Below are 21,425 nucleotides of genomic sequence, written 5' to 3'. Positions count from 1 at the left end.
AGACGAGATTAAAAAGCACTCTGTATAAAGAGTTTAAAAATATAAAATCCCTTCTCTTCGTCCATTATCACTAAAATTACGGGACGCGTTAATAAAGAAAACGTCAAACTGTGACATGAAAACAAAAAGAAAAAAAAAATAGAAATTCTGGTGAAAGCCCAATAAAAACGGATTTGCTGTTGCTCTTGCTCCCTTCGTTGCAAAAGAACAAAAAAAGGACAAAGACAGGATGAAAAGCAGGAAAAACTTATAGCATGCTACTGTAACTGCTGCAAGAGAAACATATTTTTTCCTCTCCGATGCTACTGCTGCTGGTGAGACATGCATTTTTAATTAAGCCGTAGTATAAAGTAAGAAGAAAAAATTGTCGCTTTTTTTTGGGAAAGGACTAAAATCCGTTTTGAAACACGTTTGGGTCTCTAAAATTTATAATTGGAAGGGATATAGAATTTCAACGCTGGTTTTAAAAAGTTTTAATGAGACTATGTCTATTTTTTGAAAGTTTTCGATGTATAGTAAACAATTCGTCTGGCCCTGATTTAATTTAACTAGTTTTTAATGTCTATCCAACAGTTAGATATGTCGTAATACCTTGTTACCTGTACCTTGCTACTCCCACCTTTACATGATCTAAAAATTTCATTTCTTCAATATATTTAAGGGTCTTAAAACTAAAATATGTTTTTGAATACAGTATACAGGGTGGTCCGAACTGTATTCCGGAAACTTCGACAGCGTATTCTGCAGATAAAAATAGGTAAAAAGTTCCTATAAATATATGTCCTAGAATGCTTAGTTTCGGAGAGACAGGGTGTACAAGTTTCATACATATTTCGATTTATTTCTAAATAATTTATGAAGTAACGTCAATATATGGATGAAAATTGGTTTCTGGGAGTTTTTTAACATGAGAAATTTGATTTTGATGTCAATATGACTCCTACTTGTAGAGGGCGCCACCTACATATTTTTTAACTGGGTTGAAGGGTGATAACTTTTTGTCCGTACCTGTATAAAATTAGTGAGTAAAAAAATATAAATTTACGACGTTTTTTACCTATAAAATGACTTGGTAAAAATCGCTACAATTAATGGTTCTCGAGATATTTAGAATCGAAATTATCAAGATCTATCATCATTGACATAAATTAAACATGTTGACTAACACTAAATTCGACTGAAATCATAACTTTGTGCCAAAAGTTCAACAGAAACTGTATCTATCATCATTTTTTCGCAGAAAAAATTATGATTAATTTAAAAAAATAAAAAATTTCCAAATTTATTATTTCAGTCAAATAACTATCTACTCAACGTTTTTTTTTGTCAATAATGACATGTATTGACTATTTCCATTTTAAATATCTTGAGAATGGTTGCTCGTAGCGATCTTTACCAAGAGACATTTTTTAGGTAAAAAGTTACGGAAATGTATATTTTTCCACTCAGTAGTTTTATACAGGTACGGACGGAAAGTTATTATTCTTCAAATGAGTTAAAACACATGTACCCAAGTAGCATTTGGGCGTTATCTAACGTCGGGTATACGTCGCGTTCAATAAACCCGACGTCGAGTACCAACGTCGGTTCGACCGCCTGACGACCCTTATTTGCACCTAAATGGGGAATACAGATTCGGGTCGCGTCAACGTCGGTATCTGACCTAATAGGGAATGTAATTCTACCAATTACCAACGTCATATTACGTTGAATTTTAGTCACTTAAAATTCGTCGCTAAGCACTAGCACAATACTTTTAGTTTCATATGCGCTACCAAGAATACATAAAAACCTAACCAAACTACCTAATTACAAATGGATTCATAATCACTCCTCGAATATAAGTACCTACCTAATTTCATATTATAATAATTCTGAATCATTAATCCAGACATCAGTTTTGTCAATGGAAGTCACTTTTTTGAGATATCTGATTAAAATACTCCGGAAAACAACGAGCGCCTTCAAAATTAGGTCGATTTATAAAATAAAAATATTTATAAAAAAGTAACTCACAAAATATTTTTTTTTATTTTCTAGCTGGTTTAATCATAAAACTGTACTGTGGTTCCCCCAAACTCAACCTTATCAATCTTATTCTACTAGAAATCGGAATGTGAATATAAATTTTAAAAACAAAAAACGATTTTAAAATGGCTGACAATCGGATACTTGTTAAGAATGGCGGATTTCTGTGTCCGACTTAATATGAACTACCAATATACAAATTCCAACTGGGTCTCCAACATTAGTCGTCTCACACGACCGAAGTCATCAAACCGGACGACCGGCAATCGTATTATGACGTATATAATTCCAACGTACGCCACGTAACCTCACTTTGCGTATCAGTGATTTGTGGATTTGTGCAACTATATTTTAGTTTTTGTTTTCTCCTTAAAAAAAATGGGCAGCCACTTTTTTAAGATAGTATATATACAAAATTTAAAAGAATTGGAACCAGTACCTCACATGTGGGAGGAGGATGGGGTCTGCTGGTTTCCTAAGCTAAAAAAAGAAATTAAGATGCACCAGTGTAATGCAGCATCTCTTCCGGATAAAAAGCATTCGTGGGTGGAGGCAAGACATCACTACTACTATTATTATTTTGCAAAAGCCTCGACCTCTATCTTTAAAATGTAGATGAATGTCTAAATGCCTTTTTAGTGTTTTTTTAGGCATAATAAAAAAAATTAAGTTTGTTTACAAAAACTTTTTATTAGGTTATGTTCATGATGTTCATTAGGCCGCAAATGCTACTTAATGGGTTGTATTTACGAACGTAAATAGAGATACGTAAATTAGGTTATAAATATGAACATAAAATAGAACAAAATATAATTGGACGTTACTTTAGGGATTATCAGTGAGACGTATCCTATTCGGACAACAGGTAGACGTCGGGCTAGTTCAAGTATATGTACGTCGTGCAAGCCAACGTGGGAACGACGTTGGGAAATTAATAAAAATGGAACGTTGTTATTTTGTACGTTGACAGATCGTTGGATTTACCGACTCGGATCCAACGACGTCGCTTTTAATAGGAAAGCGACGTCACCGGTCGCATCACCAGCACCCGACCTTAATTTGCACAAAGTCTGACGTCGCTTCAGGTCAGATTTAGTTCGAAGTCACATAGATGCTACTTGGGTAGGTGGCGCCCCCTACAAATAGAAGTCATATTGATATCAAAATCAAATTTCTCGTGTCAAAAAACTCCCAGACACCAATTTTCATCCCAATGTTGACGTAACTTCAGAAATTATTAGGAAAAAATCTCTAAATAAAAATGAAATATATCTCCTGTATCACCCTGTATCTCCGAAACTAAGCATTTTAGGACATACATTTATACGAACTTTTTTACTTATTTTTATCTGCAGAATATGCTGCCGAAGTTTCCGGAATATAATTCGGACCACCCAGTTGTCCTAATGTTTCGTAGACATAGAACTATTACGTATTTTTGTAATCAAAATAACTTCATTGAATACAATTTACCTCTATACAAAAGTGCTTCGTTTGCCCCTTAGACGACATCACATTTTAAAAAAATTAAAACATTTTTTCAGATATTTTAAGAACCGTTATTCCGATTTGAGTGAGATTTTGAGTGTCTATGTTTTGCTAAGTTTTAACATTTGACTTTCACCAAAATCAGGAAAAAGTACGGGAGGGGTGAAAATTACCCCACCCCTACTTACCTAAATTTTAGTATAAATATTTTCCAACTCAACCGATGACAGATTTTTTTTTCGTAAATGGTCCTTCTAGTAATTAATACATTTTTTGTCTCTTGTAAAAAAACGCAACCGTGCATGCTTTTTGAGAAACAAAAATATTTTTCCAAAGCTGACTGCCAAAAAATGTTTTTTGTCACATCAAGCTATAGAGACGCATAAAATATATTATACTTTAATAATGTAGTTGGCGAAGATATGGCATTTTATGTTAGTATCATAAATAATACTTGGCAATAAGCTTCATAAAAAGCTGAAAAAATTAATACATTTTAAGTTAATTAACGTCGTGGTTTATTTTTTATAAATCGTCGTGGAATATTGAAAGTCATATATTTTGTAGGTCAGCTTTCGAAAAATAAATTTTCAAAAAAATTCTCAAAAACTATGCGATGTGACGTTTTTGGCAAGAGAGGAAATATAGAGGGACCATTTTACGAAAAGAAAATCTATCGTCGGTAGAGTTGGAAAATATTTGTACGAAAATTTATGTAGTGTTGGGGATAATTTTCACCCTTCCTGTACATTTTCTTGATTTTTGTGAAAGTCAAATGTAAAAGCACTTAGCAAAACAGGACAGCCAAAATCTCATTCAAATTGGAATAACGTTTCTTAAAATATCTGAAAAAATGTGTTTATTTTTTAAAATTTGATGCAAATATTTTCAGGGCTGGTATATATCAATAAGAAGCATATTTTATCTTTAGTGTCTCTCAAATAAGTCCAAAATAACCAAGTTATGTTTGAAAATAATTTTAAAAAATATTTTAAAAATTAAAAAAAATGATTTTTTGCTCAAATTTTGAGAACCAATGGATATTTTCTGGGTTTTCTTGTAAATTTAATATACTACCTATATTGCCAGAATATCATATATGTTTTTTTAACTAAAAATTTAAAAATTCCCAATATTTTTTTTGGCCAAAAAATCTTCATAGACGTGTTTCTGGGGTCGAAATATACTACCCCTAAAAATATTTGCACTTATTTAAAACACCCTGTAAAAAATATGGTAGAGTGAAATCAGAGATTCTGATTACGCTTATTGAAATTTATTTTGAGGTCTTTAGAAAAAAATTATAATTTATCAAAATATAATTCTCAATTTCTTATTTAATACTAATGCGGTTCTGTGTCTTCAGTTTGTAGATTTATTAACTCTTTTCTCTAGATTTTGTAGTTATTAGTTACAAAATTAAATAAAACAAGCATCTCTTGTATCAATCAAATTCAAAAAATGTACTTAAAATAAAAATGATACATTTTTCTACCGTGAACAATAGCTTATTAAATTTCCTTTTCCTGCACAGAACTATTTAATTATAAGAAACAACCGCTCTCTTGCATCTGTATTACTCTGCTAAATTCCTGAACATTAACTCTTCGAAATACAATTCCGAAAGCACTTGTGCATTCTGCATAATCGCTTCAAAGCTTCGTAAATCTACCTCTAATTGCTCTGCGGCTCTAAATTATAAATAAATAAAATTATCACAACGCAACAACTGTGTGCATTTGACGCTAACTCGCCAAGAAAATAATCGAGGCTTGATGCGAATTTAAACGGTCAAATTGGCCTAAATTTGGCAACTACGCAATGGAAATGGTGGTTAAAGCGGTGCCATGTCCAGGCAGATTGTCGCCGCGGCGCATTTTGAATTGTTTTGGAGTAATGTAAATTCATAATTTAATAAAGTACGATAGTAATTTCTTGTTTTACTGTGGTAGAGATATATTTTGTGCGAATGAAGCCGGTAGACAATACGAAAATTAAAATACAATGACTTTTAGTGTAATGAATAGTTTACATACTTGAGAGAATTTAGTTTGAGTTACTAGAAGCCAGTTAGAATAGAATTTCATAACTTAACGAAATATGATGCACGATTTTTTACTTCCGATATATTCAGTGTGTCTGTAGCTAGTAGATGCTGTAAAATAACTAATAAAGTTTAAATTGGACGGTTAAATAATAAGAGTATAGTCCACTAAAATATGTTCACTTTCAGTTGAATTGTGATTTATGTAACTAGACATGACCGATTCACAATTTATCTTGTATACAGAATTCTGGTAGTGTTTATGATTGAATAAAAGATACGGGTTGTTTGTGTGATTCTGGTTTGATTCGTAGCTACAGGGGGTTAAAGTCTTTTTTTTTTCGATTTATTATAATTTTTTTCTAAGTGGTTTAAGCGAATGACATTTTGAGGGTAAACGTTACTATAAGTATTATATATTATAATGCTAAAAAAGTGTTAAGAGATTCACCAGGGACGTGCATATTGGTACAGATAACATAGTATTGAAATATCTGTTATTATTTGAATATTTTTCTAAAACAAGCTGTGCGCCACTGACCTCTTTCCCTTGTCAGCATAGTTGTGTATGATGTTTAATGCCGTTTAAAAGTTATCTCTTGATATTTTGTCTATTTCGGTCTCCGTGACATGAAGGTAATTTTATTAATATGCCCTATCCAAGTCTAATAGCAATCTTTAAAAAAAATATTGTCATAACTGGCTGAAGTGTTTGTTATGTTTCATTGAGTTCTCATAAATAGATATGCTCACTGATTCCTCATAAAATACACTCAGATGCAAAAAAAACGCAACGTAGAAATTTTTGGTTAAATTTAAAGTGTTATATTTATTTTTAGCCCTATTTTCATTAATTTTTTAGCAAGTTGGGAATAATTATATAAACTTTAATTTGAAAACTCAGCGGTGCATTTTGAATTGTTCCGGAGTAATGTAAATTCATAATTTAAGAAAGTACGATGGTTATTTCTTTTAATAAAGTACGGTGGTATTTTGCATATTATACAGGTTTAATCGAGGTGTCGTTTTTTACCCTAACTTTAAAACACCCTGTGCAATAATTTCATCTGTAAATTTTCTTAAAGTATAATTTTACGGTCAGAACCTCCGGGGCATTTTGTTTTTTTATTCATATCAATACATGCTTTGGTTAATTTTTAAGAGCGAAATTAACTGATAACGATCAATTTGCAATTTTTTTAATTATCATTACTTTTTGATGTAATAATAATAATAGCTCCCGTATATAGCGTTTAACGCGTTGGGAGTAGCAAGGCACAGCTTGCCATACTAGAGCCGTTCGGTATACCAGGAAGGTAATGTGGCTAGCACTACGCTTCAACCGCCTATTATTACCTCAGGATTGTGAATCCCAAGTACTCATTTAAGGCTGAGTCGACCTAGGTACCCAAACTATTTTTTATTTTAATGAAAATAGTCGGCTGATGCAATGCCGGTTGTGGGATTATCAAATACTTTTTGATGTAATTTTTTAACATGACGAGATGGTTTTGGTGACTACTGTCGTAACGTCATATTACACTGCATTGGATACTCTATTCTAAATAAAAAAACGTTAACGACTAGAGATACAGTCCGGGTTTTAATAAACATTAGTAAAGGTAACAGAACTAACGATATTAAAGAAAACATCTACAATACTCATGTATACAAACAAAAAAAAATTGCAAAAAATTCTCTAATACTTTGCATTGCCGCCCTTCGCTGCTATAACTGCCTGTATACGTCCGTTTACACTGTCATTGAGACTGCGTATATCATGTTGCGTTATGTTTTTCCATTCTTCTTTAAGGGCCAAGCGAAGTTCATTTAATTAAGCTGGTACTGCCAAGCATTTGCCAAACGTCGAACATGATGGGTAGTTCATAGCAGTATATAGTTCACAGTAATTACCAAAGCCGCCTTGTCACTTTGAAAAATAACTTGAGAAATGATAATTGAAAAAATTGCAAATTGTTGGTGGCTCATTTCGCTCTTAAAAATTAACAAAGGCATGTATTGGCATGATTCAAAAAACAAAATACTGAGAAGACATAGTTCTGACCGTAGAATTATATTTTAGGAAAATGTACACACAAAATTATTTCTCAGGGTGTTTTAAAGTTAAGGTAAAAAACAACCCCTCGATTAACCTTGTATAATATGCCAAATACTAAAGTTTATAAAAAAATGAGTTTACGAATAAAAGGTGATATAATTATATACAGCTTGCTAAAAAATTCATGAAAATAGGGCTAAAAATAACAAAAGTATAACACTTTAAATTTGATAAAAATGTTCTCCGTTGCGTTTTTTTTTGCATTTTTTTGAGTGTATATTATGAAAAGTCCCTGTAAACATGAGTGACTATTGATAGTTCTAAAGATACAGGATGTTAAAAGTTTTAAGAAATACAGGTCGGTTGTAGTTATTTTAAATACATTTTTTTCAACTTGTAGTTTGCACTAAACATCAGTGTTATAAATTTTAATAAACCTCAATAATAAATTAGATTAAATAAGTAATTTAATATTTTTTTTGAAGTGAAACTTCTTTATGCGCGCTGGAAGTAAAAATTCAAGGCTGTGACACACGAGTTAGCGAGATGAAAATAAGGATCGCATGATTGCGCAAACACCAAAAAACATCTGATTTAAAGCTAAGAAAATCCTTATAATAAACTTGATGGTGATATTGGTACACAGGTGTGTACCAATATCTTCTGGTTGTGTGCTAGGAAGTAAATTTCATGCTTGTTTGTAACTTCTGAATAACGGTCTAGGTAAAGCATCTACGAGTAGCTCATTTGCTGCCTCAGAATTAGAATTATAGAGTTAAGAAACTCTGCATTTTCATTGGAGGACATTGTCATATTAATTTCAAACCAATAATCAACGAGAACATTCGTATAATTTAACAAAGTTACTGTAAATTACTATAAATAATGAAAAAAACATGTAAACAAAAACAGACCACACAAATTGTTGGTTAGGTTCAACATTTCTTCCTTTTTTTAAAATTATTTTAAAGGCCTAACTTAAAAATAGGACGATCCGGCCTAATAATAGGGTACTACTCTCGGCGGAGTGTAAATCAATGCTGAAATACGATCTGCCTTAAGCAGGTCCAAGTATAACTCATACCCTGTCTTTTAAGGAGCGTTAACAATATTAGGCTATTGAGGAAACAGAAAATGTCCAGATTACAAAAATGAATTGAAAATAATATTTATATTAAAACAGTCTGTGATATTATGTCACTTTTTCAAACATGTCCTTCAAATAGGCACTTCAATTTAATAGCTGTTAGTAAGAAGTTTCACTTCAAATATGTGCACATAGTGCACACACTGGTTTTTTTTAATTTAAATTTTATTAATTAAGACTAATAAAATTGTGCTAATTTCATCAAGGAGATCGATGAAATCGACAAAATATCGAGATATCTACAACTTTTAATCGGCATTAAACGGCCTATACAATTTTAAAAAATGTCTATACCTATGTGGCGGATTCATCTCTCCAAAAAAAAAAAAATCCTTAATGGGTAGTTAGCCAATGCACTGCAAGAAAATTTACAAAATAAAATAGTTATTTTTTGTAAACACTTCTGCGTTAAACCTAACTGCTTGTCAGAAGTTATGTTTACAGTTATACAAATTTGCCTAACAAAGAAAAAAATGCTTAACATTTCGGAAAGTTTATATCTTTCCGTCGTCGGAAGCAAAAAAATACAAAGAATAAAGAAAAAAACTATTTAAAATATTTAAATTCAACTATTCGAGAACACTTTACTTTTTTTAAAACAGATACGTCTACAAGAAACCGTTGACGTTCTGTTAAAATGACATTATATCAAGTTAAACTTCAAAATTAACAATTACTATCTGATAAAAATTACTTAATAAGGTAAAACCAAAAAGCCCCAAACTTTCTGTACGATTATTTTTAAATTTTAGGTATGTTATGCTTATTTATGTTATGTTCTTTAAAATTAAAGAAGCGATTGCCATACATTACTAACAACTACAGATGCATGAGCAATACATTTATTTTTATTAGATTGAATTTAAAAAAACCTCTTTTATTTTTCTTTTAGAGTCTATCGCTTCTTTAATTATAATTTTTGGTTTCTTGTAGACGTATTTGTTTTAAAAAAGTTAAGTGTTCTCGAATAGTTGAATTTAAATATTTTAAATAGTATTTTTCTTTATTCTTTTTACTTTTTTTTGCTTCCGACGACGGAACGAGATAAGTTTATCTCTTAAAAAAAAGTTTTCCGAAACGTTAAGAATTTTTTTCTTTGTTAGGCAAATTTGTATAACTGTAAACATAACTTCTGACAAGCAGTGTCCGTTTAGGTTTAACACAGAAGTGTTTACAAGAAATAACTATTTTATTTTGTAGATTTTCTTGCAGTGCAGTGGCGAAATACCCATAAAGGATTTCTATACAATTTTTTAACAAGAAAAAAAATGAGTGGCGTACATGTTTTTTTATAAAATTATTCCATTGAAATAGATAATGATAATAAATATATATTATATCCCATATGCACGTCACATGAATCTGTCGACATTTTTGTAGCATTAAATTATGTAATAACTAAAGTAACTTTCACCTTCAAAATGGCATTCGATTCGGTACACGCGATTGGAAGGAAATTATAATAAACCGAAAAAAAGAAGAACATTTTACACCCCTGTCTAGGAAACAAAGCAGAATCGGACATTTCTTGATATAAAAAATAAATCTTACTTTTAAGTGAGGAGTCTCCCTACCAGAGATGGCACTTGTTTTTTGAAACATCCTGTATACAACTAAATAACGTTAAATTGTAATTTGTCTTGGTTAGAGGACCCTTAAAGAAATATATGTGTCTATTTATTATATGATCTAAGAAATATACTTAAGGCTTTACCCAGACTGATTGCCTCTATAATCTAAAGCTTTCCTTAATCATTTTCATACATCTAAGTGAAATAGGGGGTGATTTTTTTTTGTTTTCTTGCTAAAATCCCTTCTATATATCATAGAAATTCTGGAGATTGCGGTAACAAATGGGCAAACGTGCTTCAAAACGAAATACAACCAGTTTCCGTATGTCTTAGCATAAATAAATGGATTTGACTAAGAGATTTGCGAAATTTACATCGTACATCGACACATTTATCAAATATTAATAATATACATCACATTTCGGTTGTTTTTTTACCTTTTTTTTATTTCGTTCAAACTTCTGGGATCGACATAGACTGATTTTTATTTGAATACATTTGTTTTTTCAATTTTCTTAACAAAATTTTGAAAATAAACAGTTTAAAATGAGAATGAAACCAATATCGAAAAGCTCTAAATTAGGTGTACTATTTATGAATGTAAAAAAATATCTTCATGGATATAAGTATGGACTGATTCAAATATACAGGGTGGTTAATGAGGAAATATCAATGCAAAAATAAACATAAATGTCTATATAAATATGTGCCCAGAAGGCCTTCGTTTTCAAAATATAGGGTGCTAAGATTTAAATGAATCTTTCTATTTGTTTAATAAAATCTATGATAATACAAATGTTGGAGTGAAAATAGGCATGGTTCTTACTTGTAGGGGGCGCCACCTACAAGCCAATCTACTCCTTTAAACAAACAATGTTTTTGGTATGGCCATGTGTTAAATTTTTAAAGTTTTTTAAAGCATTAGATTTTATTAAAAAAATTGAAACAATGACAAAAAATTAAAGCTTTAACATCCTCTATCTCAAAAACAAAGGCCTTGCGGACACATTTATATAAACATATATGTTTATTTTGTATCCAGAATACGTATCTGAAGTATTGACATCTGGTCATAAGTCACTCTGTATTTTTTCACTAGTAGTTATACAGGGTGAGTTTTAAATAAGTGCAAATATTTTTAAGGGTGGTATATCTCGATAAAAGAAACATATTTTCTTTTTACCGTTTTTTCAAATAGGTCCAAAATAACCGAGAGATTTTATTACAGTTGAGGGTTGGAACCTTTGGTGTTACACAGCAAAATAAAACACTAAATCACCACAATACACCAAAACACTTTTACTTTTTTACTTTAGGTGCATATGAAAGTATCAGAATTAATAAATGTAAAGATAGTATAAACAGAGACAACGGTCGAATTCCTTCAAGTTCTTTTTTTCTACTACTCTAGTGACGGAAATCTAACTGTTACGCTCGGTGGGTTCTGGCTCGGTTGGCTAGATTTTGCCACGCCCACTCAGTGCCCACTGAGCGAGTATATAAACGCTCCAATTGTAGATTGTATTTTAGTTTATAATCATCTGCTGATGATGCTAACATGGTTAAAAAAAGTGTTTTGGTGTATTGTGGTGATTTATTTTGCCAAGAGATTTTACTTTGAAAATTTAAAAATGATTTTTCGCTTAAATTTTGAGAACCACTGGATATTTTCTACTGGATAAGCTATAGTATAAAAAAAAACAGCTGTAATTTTCCTCCGTTGATTTACCATTAAATCTCTCTTCATGTCTATAGTGGAGTTTCGATTTCAAAAATAGCATAATGACATAATATTATTACCTAGTAGCTTGTAAAATATGACTATTGTTATATTAATATATGTACAGGGTGGACCATTTTGGTTGTTTCTATAGGGTATCTAGGAAACTGTAAGAAATATTCAAATTTTGATACTGCAGTCTCGTGTTTTTTTTTTGAAAAAGTTACAATGGCGCAAACGGATCGTGGCTATCTTGATTAGTATAAAAAAAATAAAAACACAAAGACTACATTAAATGTTCAAATTGCTGCCTATTATTATTTAGACAGAGTTGGCACCGTCTCCGCACGCCGCCGCTAACAGCATTTCGAATATGTATGTTGGTTACACTTTGCAAAGCCACAACAAAACTATCTTGTAACTCTTCTAATGTTCTATTTGCATTTCGATAAATTTCGTTTTTCTGAAAGCCAGGTCAGGTTCAAGGGTGTGATATCAGGTGACCTAGATGGCTAGGATTAAACTATTTTTTAACCTTTCAAATGAAATGTCACGCATCCATCAAAGGTATGTATGTTCCGATCACCATGACAACCGTTTACTTTGTTACTCGGCGTGACCTACTAGTAACTGGATATTTTAAGAAAAATTTGAAATTTTGAGGTTAATAATGAAAATAAATATGGAGTGTTATATATTTTCGAAAAGCCCATGCCAAGCTGAATCAGGAAATTTAAAAATATACATGGGGTTCTATTTAAAAAAACATAAGTATAGAGTAAATTTTGAAATATTTCTTACAAACAAAATTTTCTAGCCACGATCCGTTTGAGCCATTGTATTTTTTTCAAAAAAAGAACCCGAGACTGCAGTATCAAAATTTGAATATTTCTTATGGTTTCCTCGATACCCTATAGAAACAACCAAAATGGTCCACCCTCTACATGCATTTAAAGCTCTCCCAAAATAATTATAAAATATCATATTATTTATATTTTTTAGTTGAAGATATACAGGATGAGTCTTAAATAAGAGCAAATATTTTTAGGGGTAGTATATTTCGACCCCAGAAACACGATTATAAGAGTTTTTTCGCAAAAAAAGTTTAAAAATTTGGAATTTGTTGAAAAAATTTTTGGAAATTTTTTTAGTTTTTAGTTAAAAAATATAATGTGTTTGTGATATGGCAACATAGGTAGAAGATTAAATTTACAAGAAAGACAATCCGGAATAGATCCAATAGTTCTCAAAACTTCAGCAAAAAATCATTTTGAAAGAAAAATATCTTGGTTATTTTAGATTTATTTGAAAAACGGTAAGATCTCGAAAAAAGAAAATATGTTTCTTTTATCCAGATCTACAAGCCCTGAAAATATTTGCACTTCTTTAAGACTCACATGTGTAATCAATGTTCTTTTCAGAACTAGATATGTGAAACTCTACTAAAAACTATATCTAAAATTATACTAATCCATTGCATAATATATAAATACAGGGTGAGATAAAATTTGTATGTGTTTTTCTCCACAGTTTCAAGTGGAACATCTGTTATGACATATGAACGAACTTAGTATGTTTTAACTAAGAACTTTGTCTGTCGATATATTATTTTTATATTCAATATCGATCTAGATACACTAATTTCTTATGCGAAAAACAAATTTTGTGATATACAGGGTGAGCCTTAAATAGGTGCAAATATTTTCAGTGCTGGTAGATCTCGATAAAAGAAATGTTACCGTCTTTTCAAATAAGTCCAAAATAACCGAGTCATTCAAGTTTAAAAATTTTAAAAAATTTTGAGAGCCGCCGGATTTTTGTTCTATGTGCATTCCTTTTAATGCCGTAAACATGGTAATATCCATAGACTTAAAATAAAATATAGACTGAGCATCTCATTCACAAATAGCTGGAACATGCGGTCAGACAATGTCTTGTTATTGTTTTAGGTTATAACGAGTGCGACACGAGCGATAGATAGGTTGTCTCTGTCGTAACGGTCGTTCCCTGACGACTCTGACGAGAAACACAACACTGTCTTTCGTTTCTCAAGTACACCTGAACTCTCCGTATCATAGCCGGGTAATTTTTTATTTTAATGAAGCTATAATTAAATTAAAAATATATCGTATTTAAACTTTTTATATTTTATTAAGATTTAGGACAGGTTTTTTAAAGAAAAGTTTAGAAAAAACGTCTTAGAGTCCAAAAGGATAAAATAATAAAATACACGTTATAGAAGAAATTTTATAATCGAAATTACGTAATTTTGAAATTAATATAATAAATTATTAATTTTAATCAAACATTTACAACCCCTAATATTAATCAAAACAGGATCTATTCCACAGATATAATAGAATCGGCGACAGGGGAGAAAAAAAATATGATTGTTGTAAATTTTTTTCTGATTAAGTGATGTCTTATTATGTAAATTAGAGAAAACATAAATCTGTTCCATTAAAGCAAGGAAGGTGATAGGAAGTGGATAAAATGAAAACTACATTTATTTAACTCGGTACTGTCTTTATTATACCGGGTGCGTCCCAAAAGTGGCTCATCCCCCATATTTTTTTTATATTTTCAAATAAAAAAAACAAGATTTAGTATGTTAGTATATGACATAAATCAGGATAGATTGACGCATTCAATTGTTTTTGGTTACTTCCTGTTTCACCGGAAATGACTATAACTTTTAATTTTTAAACGGCACCCTCGGTATATTTCTACTTTATTCGATAGAAAATGACACTCTGAATAGAATGACATATCATATGTCAACTTTTGACATTTTCGCATATGGTTTAATTGTAATTATGTAATTATAACACGCGGTTCATAACGACAATTTGACTCGAAATACCAAGTGTGTGGTATCAATATATTCATAAAAAAATGCTTTTTCCAAATATGCTAATGAGTCACCCTTGTTCCATGGCCATTTGAAAAAATTGACATATGCATGATTAAAAATACGATTTGTACATCTTTTAACCGGCCTAGACAAGACACGAAACCTATTAGACGATCAAAACTATTTTTCCAAGGCTCCTTGATTAAAACTTAGTTTTTAACAACACCATGGCACCCTGGATTGAAATTTAAAATACGATTTGTTGTTAAGCGACAATGTCAAAAGTTGACATATGATATGTCATTCTATTCAGAGTGTCATTTTTTATCGAATAAAGTAGCAATATACCGAGGGTGCCTTTAAAAATCAAAAGATGTAATCATTTCGGTGAAACAGGAAGGAACCAAAAACAATTGAATACGTCCAATAAATCCTAATTTATGTTATATACCTACTAACATACAAAAGAAAAAAAAAGTAAAAAGTTATAGGGTTGAGCCACTTTTGAGACGACCCGGTATATTAAAAAATATTGTTTCATAATGTAATATCATTTTAAAATTCTTGTATGTTATTTTAGATTCTGAAGATAATTTTAGAATAAACCGGAATATATTTTTAATAAAAACATTATTAATTATTAACAGGGTTATAATTATGATTTTCTTACAATGTAAGTAAGTAAATAATGTAATGTAAGAGAAAAAATTCAGATTTTACATTTTACTAAAATATTATCTAAATAAACGCCTTTCTACAATAACGCCACTGACTCCCAATGGGTAAATTGAGAGTTGCCTACCGGTCGAAAGTCGTTTCAAGACTTAAATGGATTATTTAAGTCAAATTTCTTGCAAATTTGGCACCAACCATATTTTATAGTTCTTGAACAGAAAAAGTCAATAAAATAAACACTTAAGGACTACAAGCTAAGAAAATGCGTTAATACAGCCGGGGACATAGCGGCAACAAAGCTTTACCGCACACGTGCGACGCGTACTACAAGGTAATAAATGAATGAATAGGCTCCCTCGCCTCTAATCGGTGTTGTCATATTGTACAGAACTTATCCTTTTTAAACAGTATCCGACTTATAATTTAGTAGTATAAGGACTATTTAATACATCTATGGAATATTAAAACCTACTTTATTAAAATGTAGTATTAATATCTCAATATATGTGTATAACAAGAAAAAAAATATTGATAATATTAAAGACGTGACAACATAGGCTGGATGAGGAAGGCTCGGTCGACTGTACCCAGAAGTAAACATGTGTACAAAAAAGATTGTTTGACCGCGTTGAGATGTAAATAGTGTAGTCTATATTTTATTTTAAGTCTATGGTAATATCAGAGATCAAGAAATTATAAAGTGGGAAAATTTGCGGTGAACAGGCAGTTCTAAAAAGTTTTCTAAAATATACAGGAAAATTATAAAAACGTAAGATTTTTTTGCGAAAAAACCTCATAGACGTGTTTCTCGGGTCGAAATATACCACAGCAAATAATATTTACACTTATTTAAGACACACCCTGTATATTAGCTAAAAAAAATCAGTAAGTTTAGTAGTTAAAAACTTTGGGTATAGTGAGTTTAATAAAAAATTAGTAATAAAAAACTCTGTTGGTTTATGATACAAAATTCAAATATATTATTGGAAGTGGTGGAGGACATAAATTTAATTTTCTGAATATCGAATCTAGACTGTCGATATCAATAAATCAATCATACTTAAGATATTTTGGCTACATATCCAGGAACACCAATGGCCTAGAAAAACTAATTGTGTGGAGGGAAAAGTGAACGGGAAACGTTCTAGGGGGAGGTCTCCAAACTGTTGGGTGGACCAAATGAAGACGATAATAGGTCATAGTCTGCACGAGGCCAGTACTGCTGCGCAAGACAGAACAACATGGAGAGATACAATAAATGCGATATCATAATGTCACCGCATACTCTTATAGAGTAATAGGAAGGAGGAGGAAGAGGATTATATTGTACTTCCAGTTAAAAAAAATATCAAAACATTTTGGTTATGGAATTTTGAGAGAAATGTAAAGAAGTGACAAATTTAGTTTAGAAATAATAATATTTCAAAAACCTCTCTATATAGAACATGACATTAGAGTATTTTTGAAACGGAAATTTAATGGTAAAAATATAGCATTCTATTTCAAACTATTTAGATTTTAGTTTAAAATAGATGCTTTTAATTAATTCAAAAATTTACAAGTACCCTGTATCTTACAATACAAAAATATATAATAAAAAGAGTAAAAATCTCATATCTACCAAGAACCTGATATAGAGCTTTTTCAGACAATTTGGTCACCTTGTATATTATTTTTATTTTTAATAGTTTGTTTAAATTTCAATCTAATAAACAATGTATTTTAAGATCCCAAAAGTTTTATCAATTATTTAAATTATGCTAAATTCTTATCACCTACGATTAAACACAGGTTAATAGTAATAGTAACGTCGCAAGTGATTTAATAACAAAGCTAGACACAACGCCGTTTGCAGTTCTTTTACAGAAGACGGCTTGGATGACGAGTTCCATGGATGACCCTCTAAACCAACATAAAGCTTTTGTTTTAAAACGACACCATCAAAACCATTCAAAAATACAGGCATTCAATTGACTCAATTAGTGTAATGTCACCGAGAATATTGCAACCATAAATACTATAATGTTAATGAAATAAATTCAATGACAGGTCATTGAATAAATTAAATATTACCTGTAATTATAAAATACCGACAAATTCACAGTGTTTCACAAATGTTAGATTTTGATTAGGTTAGGTTAGGTACACGATATAACCCCATAGTACAAAGAAAACAAGGTACGATGACTAAAGAATATAAGGACATGTAACGTTCATATACGGGCTGCAGCAGAATTTGTGACCTTAGACGCCATTCTTTTGATGGCAAACAATGAGTCATCATCTGGTCACCATCGACAATTTTAGCGATTTTTAATAGTTTGTGTGTAGTGAACTTTGTATAAACTTACAAATGGTGATTAGTTGTTCGGCTTTCAAGTGTAAAAGCAGCAGCGATAAGAAAGAGCCAGGAGTTACGTTCCATAGGTAAATAAACAGTCCGCTCCACCTTTTTAGCGTTTTTTTAGTTTTCTTATTGAATTCGATAATTATTTTTCTGATATTATATGTATTTGACGTGTACTATACGTCGATACTAGTTTTGTACCCTTTGTTAACATTTTAATACGTTTTTTTCGTAATTATTAGTATGATACCACCATAGGCGTAGTATACACCATAGACGTAGTTAAAACATTTATCAAAAAATATAAATATCTCTTCAAACAGCTAGGTTAAGAAAAAGATGTACCACGGCACTGTTTGGTGACATCGTCACAATTTGCTCTCGGGTGTTATTTGTCCTTGGATTCTTTAGTCATTGGTATGATTGATAGCGGCCCCAATTTCGTTCAGTTTGCACATATTACCTATGACGTCATATGCCATAAAAAAAATATCCATATTGTTCAATTGCCACTAATAAACCTGAAAAGACCAAAAATAGGAAAGAATTAGGACATAACCCCAAAAGTTATGTCAAATCATCGAGCTCGACATTTGAAAAATTATTTTCACATTAATTTATTATGTATCATCTGTTTGACAATTTGAAATTGGCCTGCGGAGCTTGCCGACCAATGGTGCCGTTTATCACCTGTGACGTAGTGACCTACCTGCGCAATATCATACCTTGTTTTCTTTGTATCATGATATAACCCTCTTCAGTATTCGACCTTTGCCTACTTTGGCTTACTTCGCGAATATTGTGTAAAGACCGTTTGAGTGAAATTATATTTACAACAAGCAATAAATAGAGAAGAAAGAGTGTCATGAGGATTGAGTTTAATGTCAGTTGCATATCTTGTGACATATTATCACTAATTGGTCTACTTTAATATTATCCTACCAAAAATATAATCTTAGATATTAATTCAAATCACTAATGAATTTGGAAAAAAATACATGACCATGCAAAAGTTTTTGACACTGGTATTAGATACTTTCAAATCTTTTTATATTAAAATCAAATAAAGTTAAAGATGTCAATCTTAGTAATTATTTGATTAAACTTGATTGTTTTGAAGGAGTATTTTTTTAAATAATTAATTTTTGGTAGGACGCAACTATTCACAATCACGAGCAATGAAAAAAAAACAGAAAAAAGCAAACAATGTAACTATTGAAATAACAAAATGAGAAGAAAATTGCATACTTTAGGTAAATATATATTCTTTAAAATCAAAAACAACTTGCAGTTTTATGTTAAAAAGTTTTATTAAAAAAATTATTTATATTATTTCATCATATAAAATGTATATATTTACATTTTTTCTTGTCTTTTTATCTATAAATAAACTTAATTCTAAATGAGAACATAATACTGTATTATGTTGTACTCAAAATTCGTTGATGATATTTTTATTGTCCTTTGTGAGTTTTGAAGCATACTTATCATAATACATTCTTTCGAAAAATATTTTAAAATTTAAAATTCGAGAAATTGTTTACCGAGTGTCACAATACCCTTGTTCCAATGGAATAATTGATTTGTAGATTTAAAGGTTAAAGACATAAAATTCAGAAAGATGACATAATGTTATCTGAAACATGTTAACTTTTAGAGCTCAGCAAAATGTTATCTTTCCGATAACTTTTTGCCGATATCATTTCAAAGCGATCTCAATGATAATTAAATGATGACTTTTCGAGAACTTGTGTAGGTATCTTTATGACATCCAAAAGATAACTTTCAAATATGTTTACCATAACCTTAACTTAACATCAGCTGATTTTTATAACCAATAATCAGATCAAAAAATGAAGCTTCGGTCATTATCTACAAAAGGGTTCTGACACTTTTTTTCGTAGTCCCAGGAAAACGGTTAAAAACGGCCCTAAAGGACCAAACAACGGTTTTTTCGCCAATATTGCCGAAATATGGCATGTAGATGATTTCATGATCGCCAAATGAAACATTGGGTTCTTAGCTAAAAATACGATCATGACACTTTTTTTCGAAAAGTTGTTGGTAAAAAGAAACCAATTCGACTATTCGTCATTATGCAATTTTCTTTTGTTTACGACATTTTCGGAAAATTGGGAGATCTTCGAGGCGGAATATCTCGAAAACTTTTAATACTACTTAAAAAATGATAAGAATCATTATTGTAGGTAATTAGCTAGGCTTTATTTTTTATTTCAAGAAAATTATTGTAAATTGCACATTTTGGCAAATATTTGCGAAAAACTAATTTTTCGGCCACTGGGGGCCATTTTTTCGGCCAAAGCCGACCGAGCACGATGTCACAATTTCCCCCCTAAAAGTACCCCTCAAAAGGTACAAGGTGGTCGAAATTGGTCTGTTTTAACAGAGAAAACCTACTTCCTGACTAAATAGAGCTAAACCGATATAGATGTCATAGGCTCGATTGATATTTTCACTGCCGACTGAGATACGGGGTCTTTATGAATTTTTTATCATTTGGAAAATTGCCCATAACTTTTGTATTTCGCGGAATAATAAAATTCTGTAAAAACGTTCTTAAGGCACTCTTTTAAGCACAATCCAGTGGCGTAGTCAGTTTTTTTCTATGCCTGCCCTTTTTGGTCACAAATAATGAAAAATATAATTTTTTAAAGAGAATCAGAGTTGGCTATGAACTTAAAAAAATGCTGGCGTTTAGCCCTTTTCAACGGCATAAAGTTAGGGGTATCTATTTCTAAGAAGGAGAGAAATATTAGGTTTTTTATCTTTATATCGAAGAGGGCCTCGATTTTGTGTTGACCTATGTGCCTAACTATTTTTTATCACAATTTAATATTCAATATTATTATTCATCTGCATAATTATAGACTTTTGGAAAGGAAAATGAACATTCTATATTAGTATTAGTAATTGCAATTGAAATCGATACAATAAACAAACAACAAGACTAAAAAACGTATTTTTTTGTGGCGAATATAGTTTTCTAAAAAAATCATCAAAGATGTTCAAACTGAGCACCTCTTTGTTGTATTCAACATATAAGATATTTATTGTGTATTCACAATAAACATCTTTTGCGCACAGAGTTACAACGATTTATTGGGCGAACTAGTGTAATAAGTTCAAAAGCTTGCCTAGTAATCTTCTGCAATTCTTCTCTCGTCTCAATGGTTTTTCCCTTATAGATAAAAGGTCTTTTAATTTCCCCCATAAAAAAGTGGAAAGGAGTTAAATTACAGGACCTAGCAGGCCTAGATATGGGGGCTAAGATATGGGGCCCTTCGTTCCAATCCAATTCTCCATTTAATAGTGCAGTTGTAACCCTGGCGTTTTAATTGTAAATAGTAGGTATATTAATATAGAATGTCGATTTACTTTTTGAAAAGTCTTTAATTATGGAGATAAATAATAATATAGAATATTAATTTGTGATAAAAAATAATTAGGCAACTATAGGTCAACACAAAATCA

The 21,425-nt window shown here is 30.9% G+C and overlaps 1 protein-coding gene across 2 annotated transcripts in view; it reads right to left on the bottom strand.

The window, feature by feature from the left end:
* Positions 1 to 21,425, bottom strand: part of LOC115875890 (fasciclin-2) — a 469,599-nt gene that overhangs the window by 24,951 nt on the left and 423,223 nt on the right. The gene's annotated exons all lie outside the window — the stretch shown is intronic.

The sequence above is a fragment of the Sitophilus oryzae genome, unplaced genomic scaffold (genome assembly GCF_002938485.1).
Source record: "Sitophilus oryzae breed Bouriz unplaced genomic scaffold, Soryzae_2.0 scaffold_1396_pilon_pilon, whole genome shotgun sequence".
Classification (NCBI taxonomy): domain Eukaryota; kingdom Metazoa; phylum Arthropoda; class Insecta; order Coleoptera; family Curculionidae; genus Sitophilus; species Sitophilus oryzae.
Note: the sequence above shows the minus strand (reverse complement) of the source record. Positions and strands in the feature narration are given on the sequence as shown.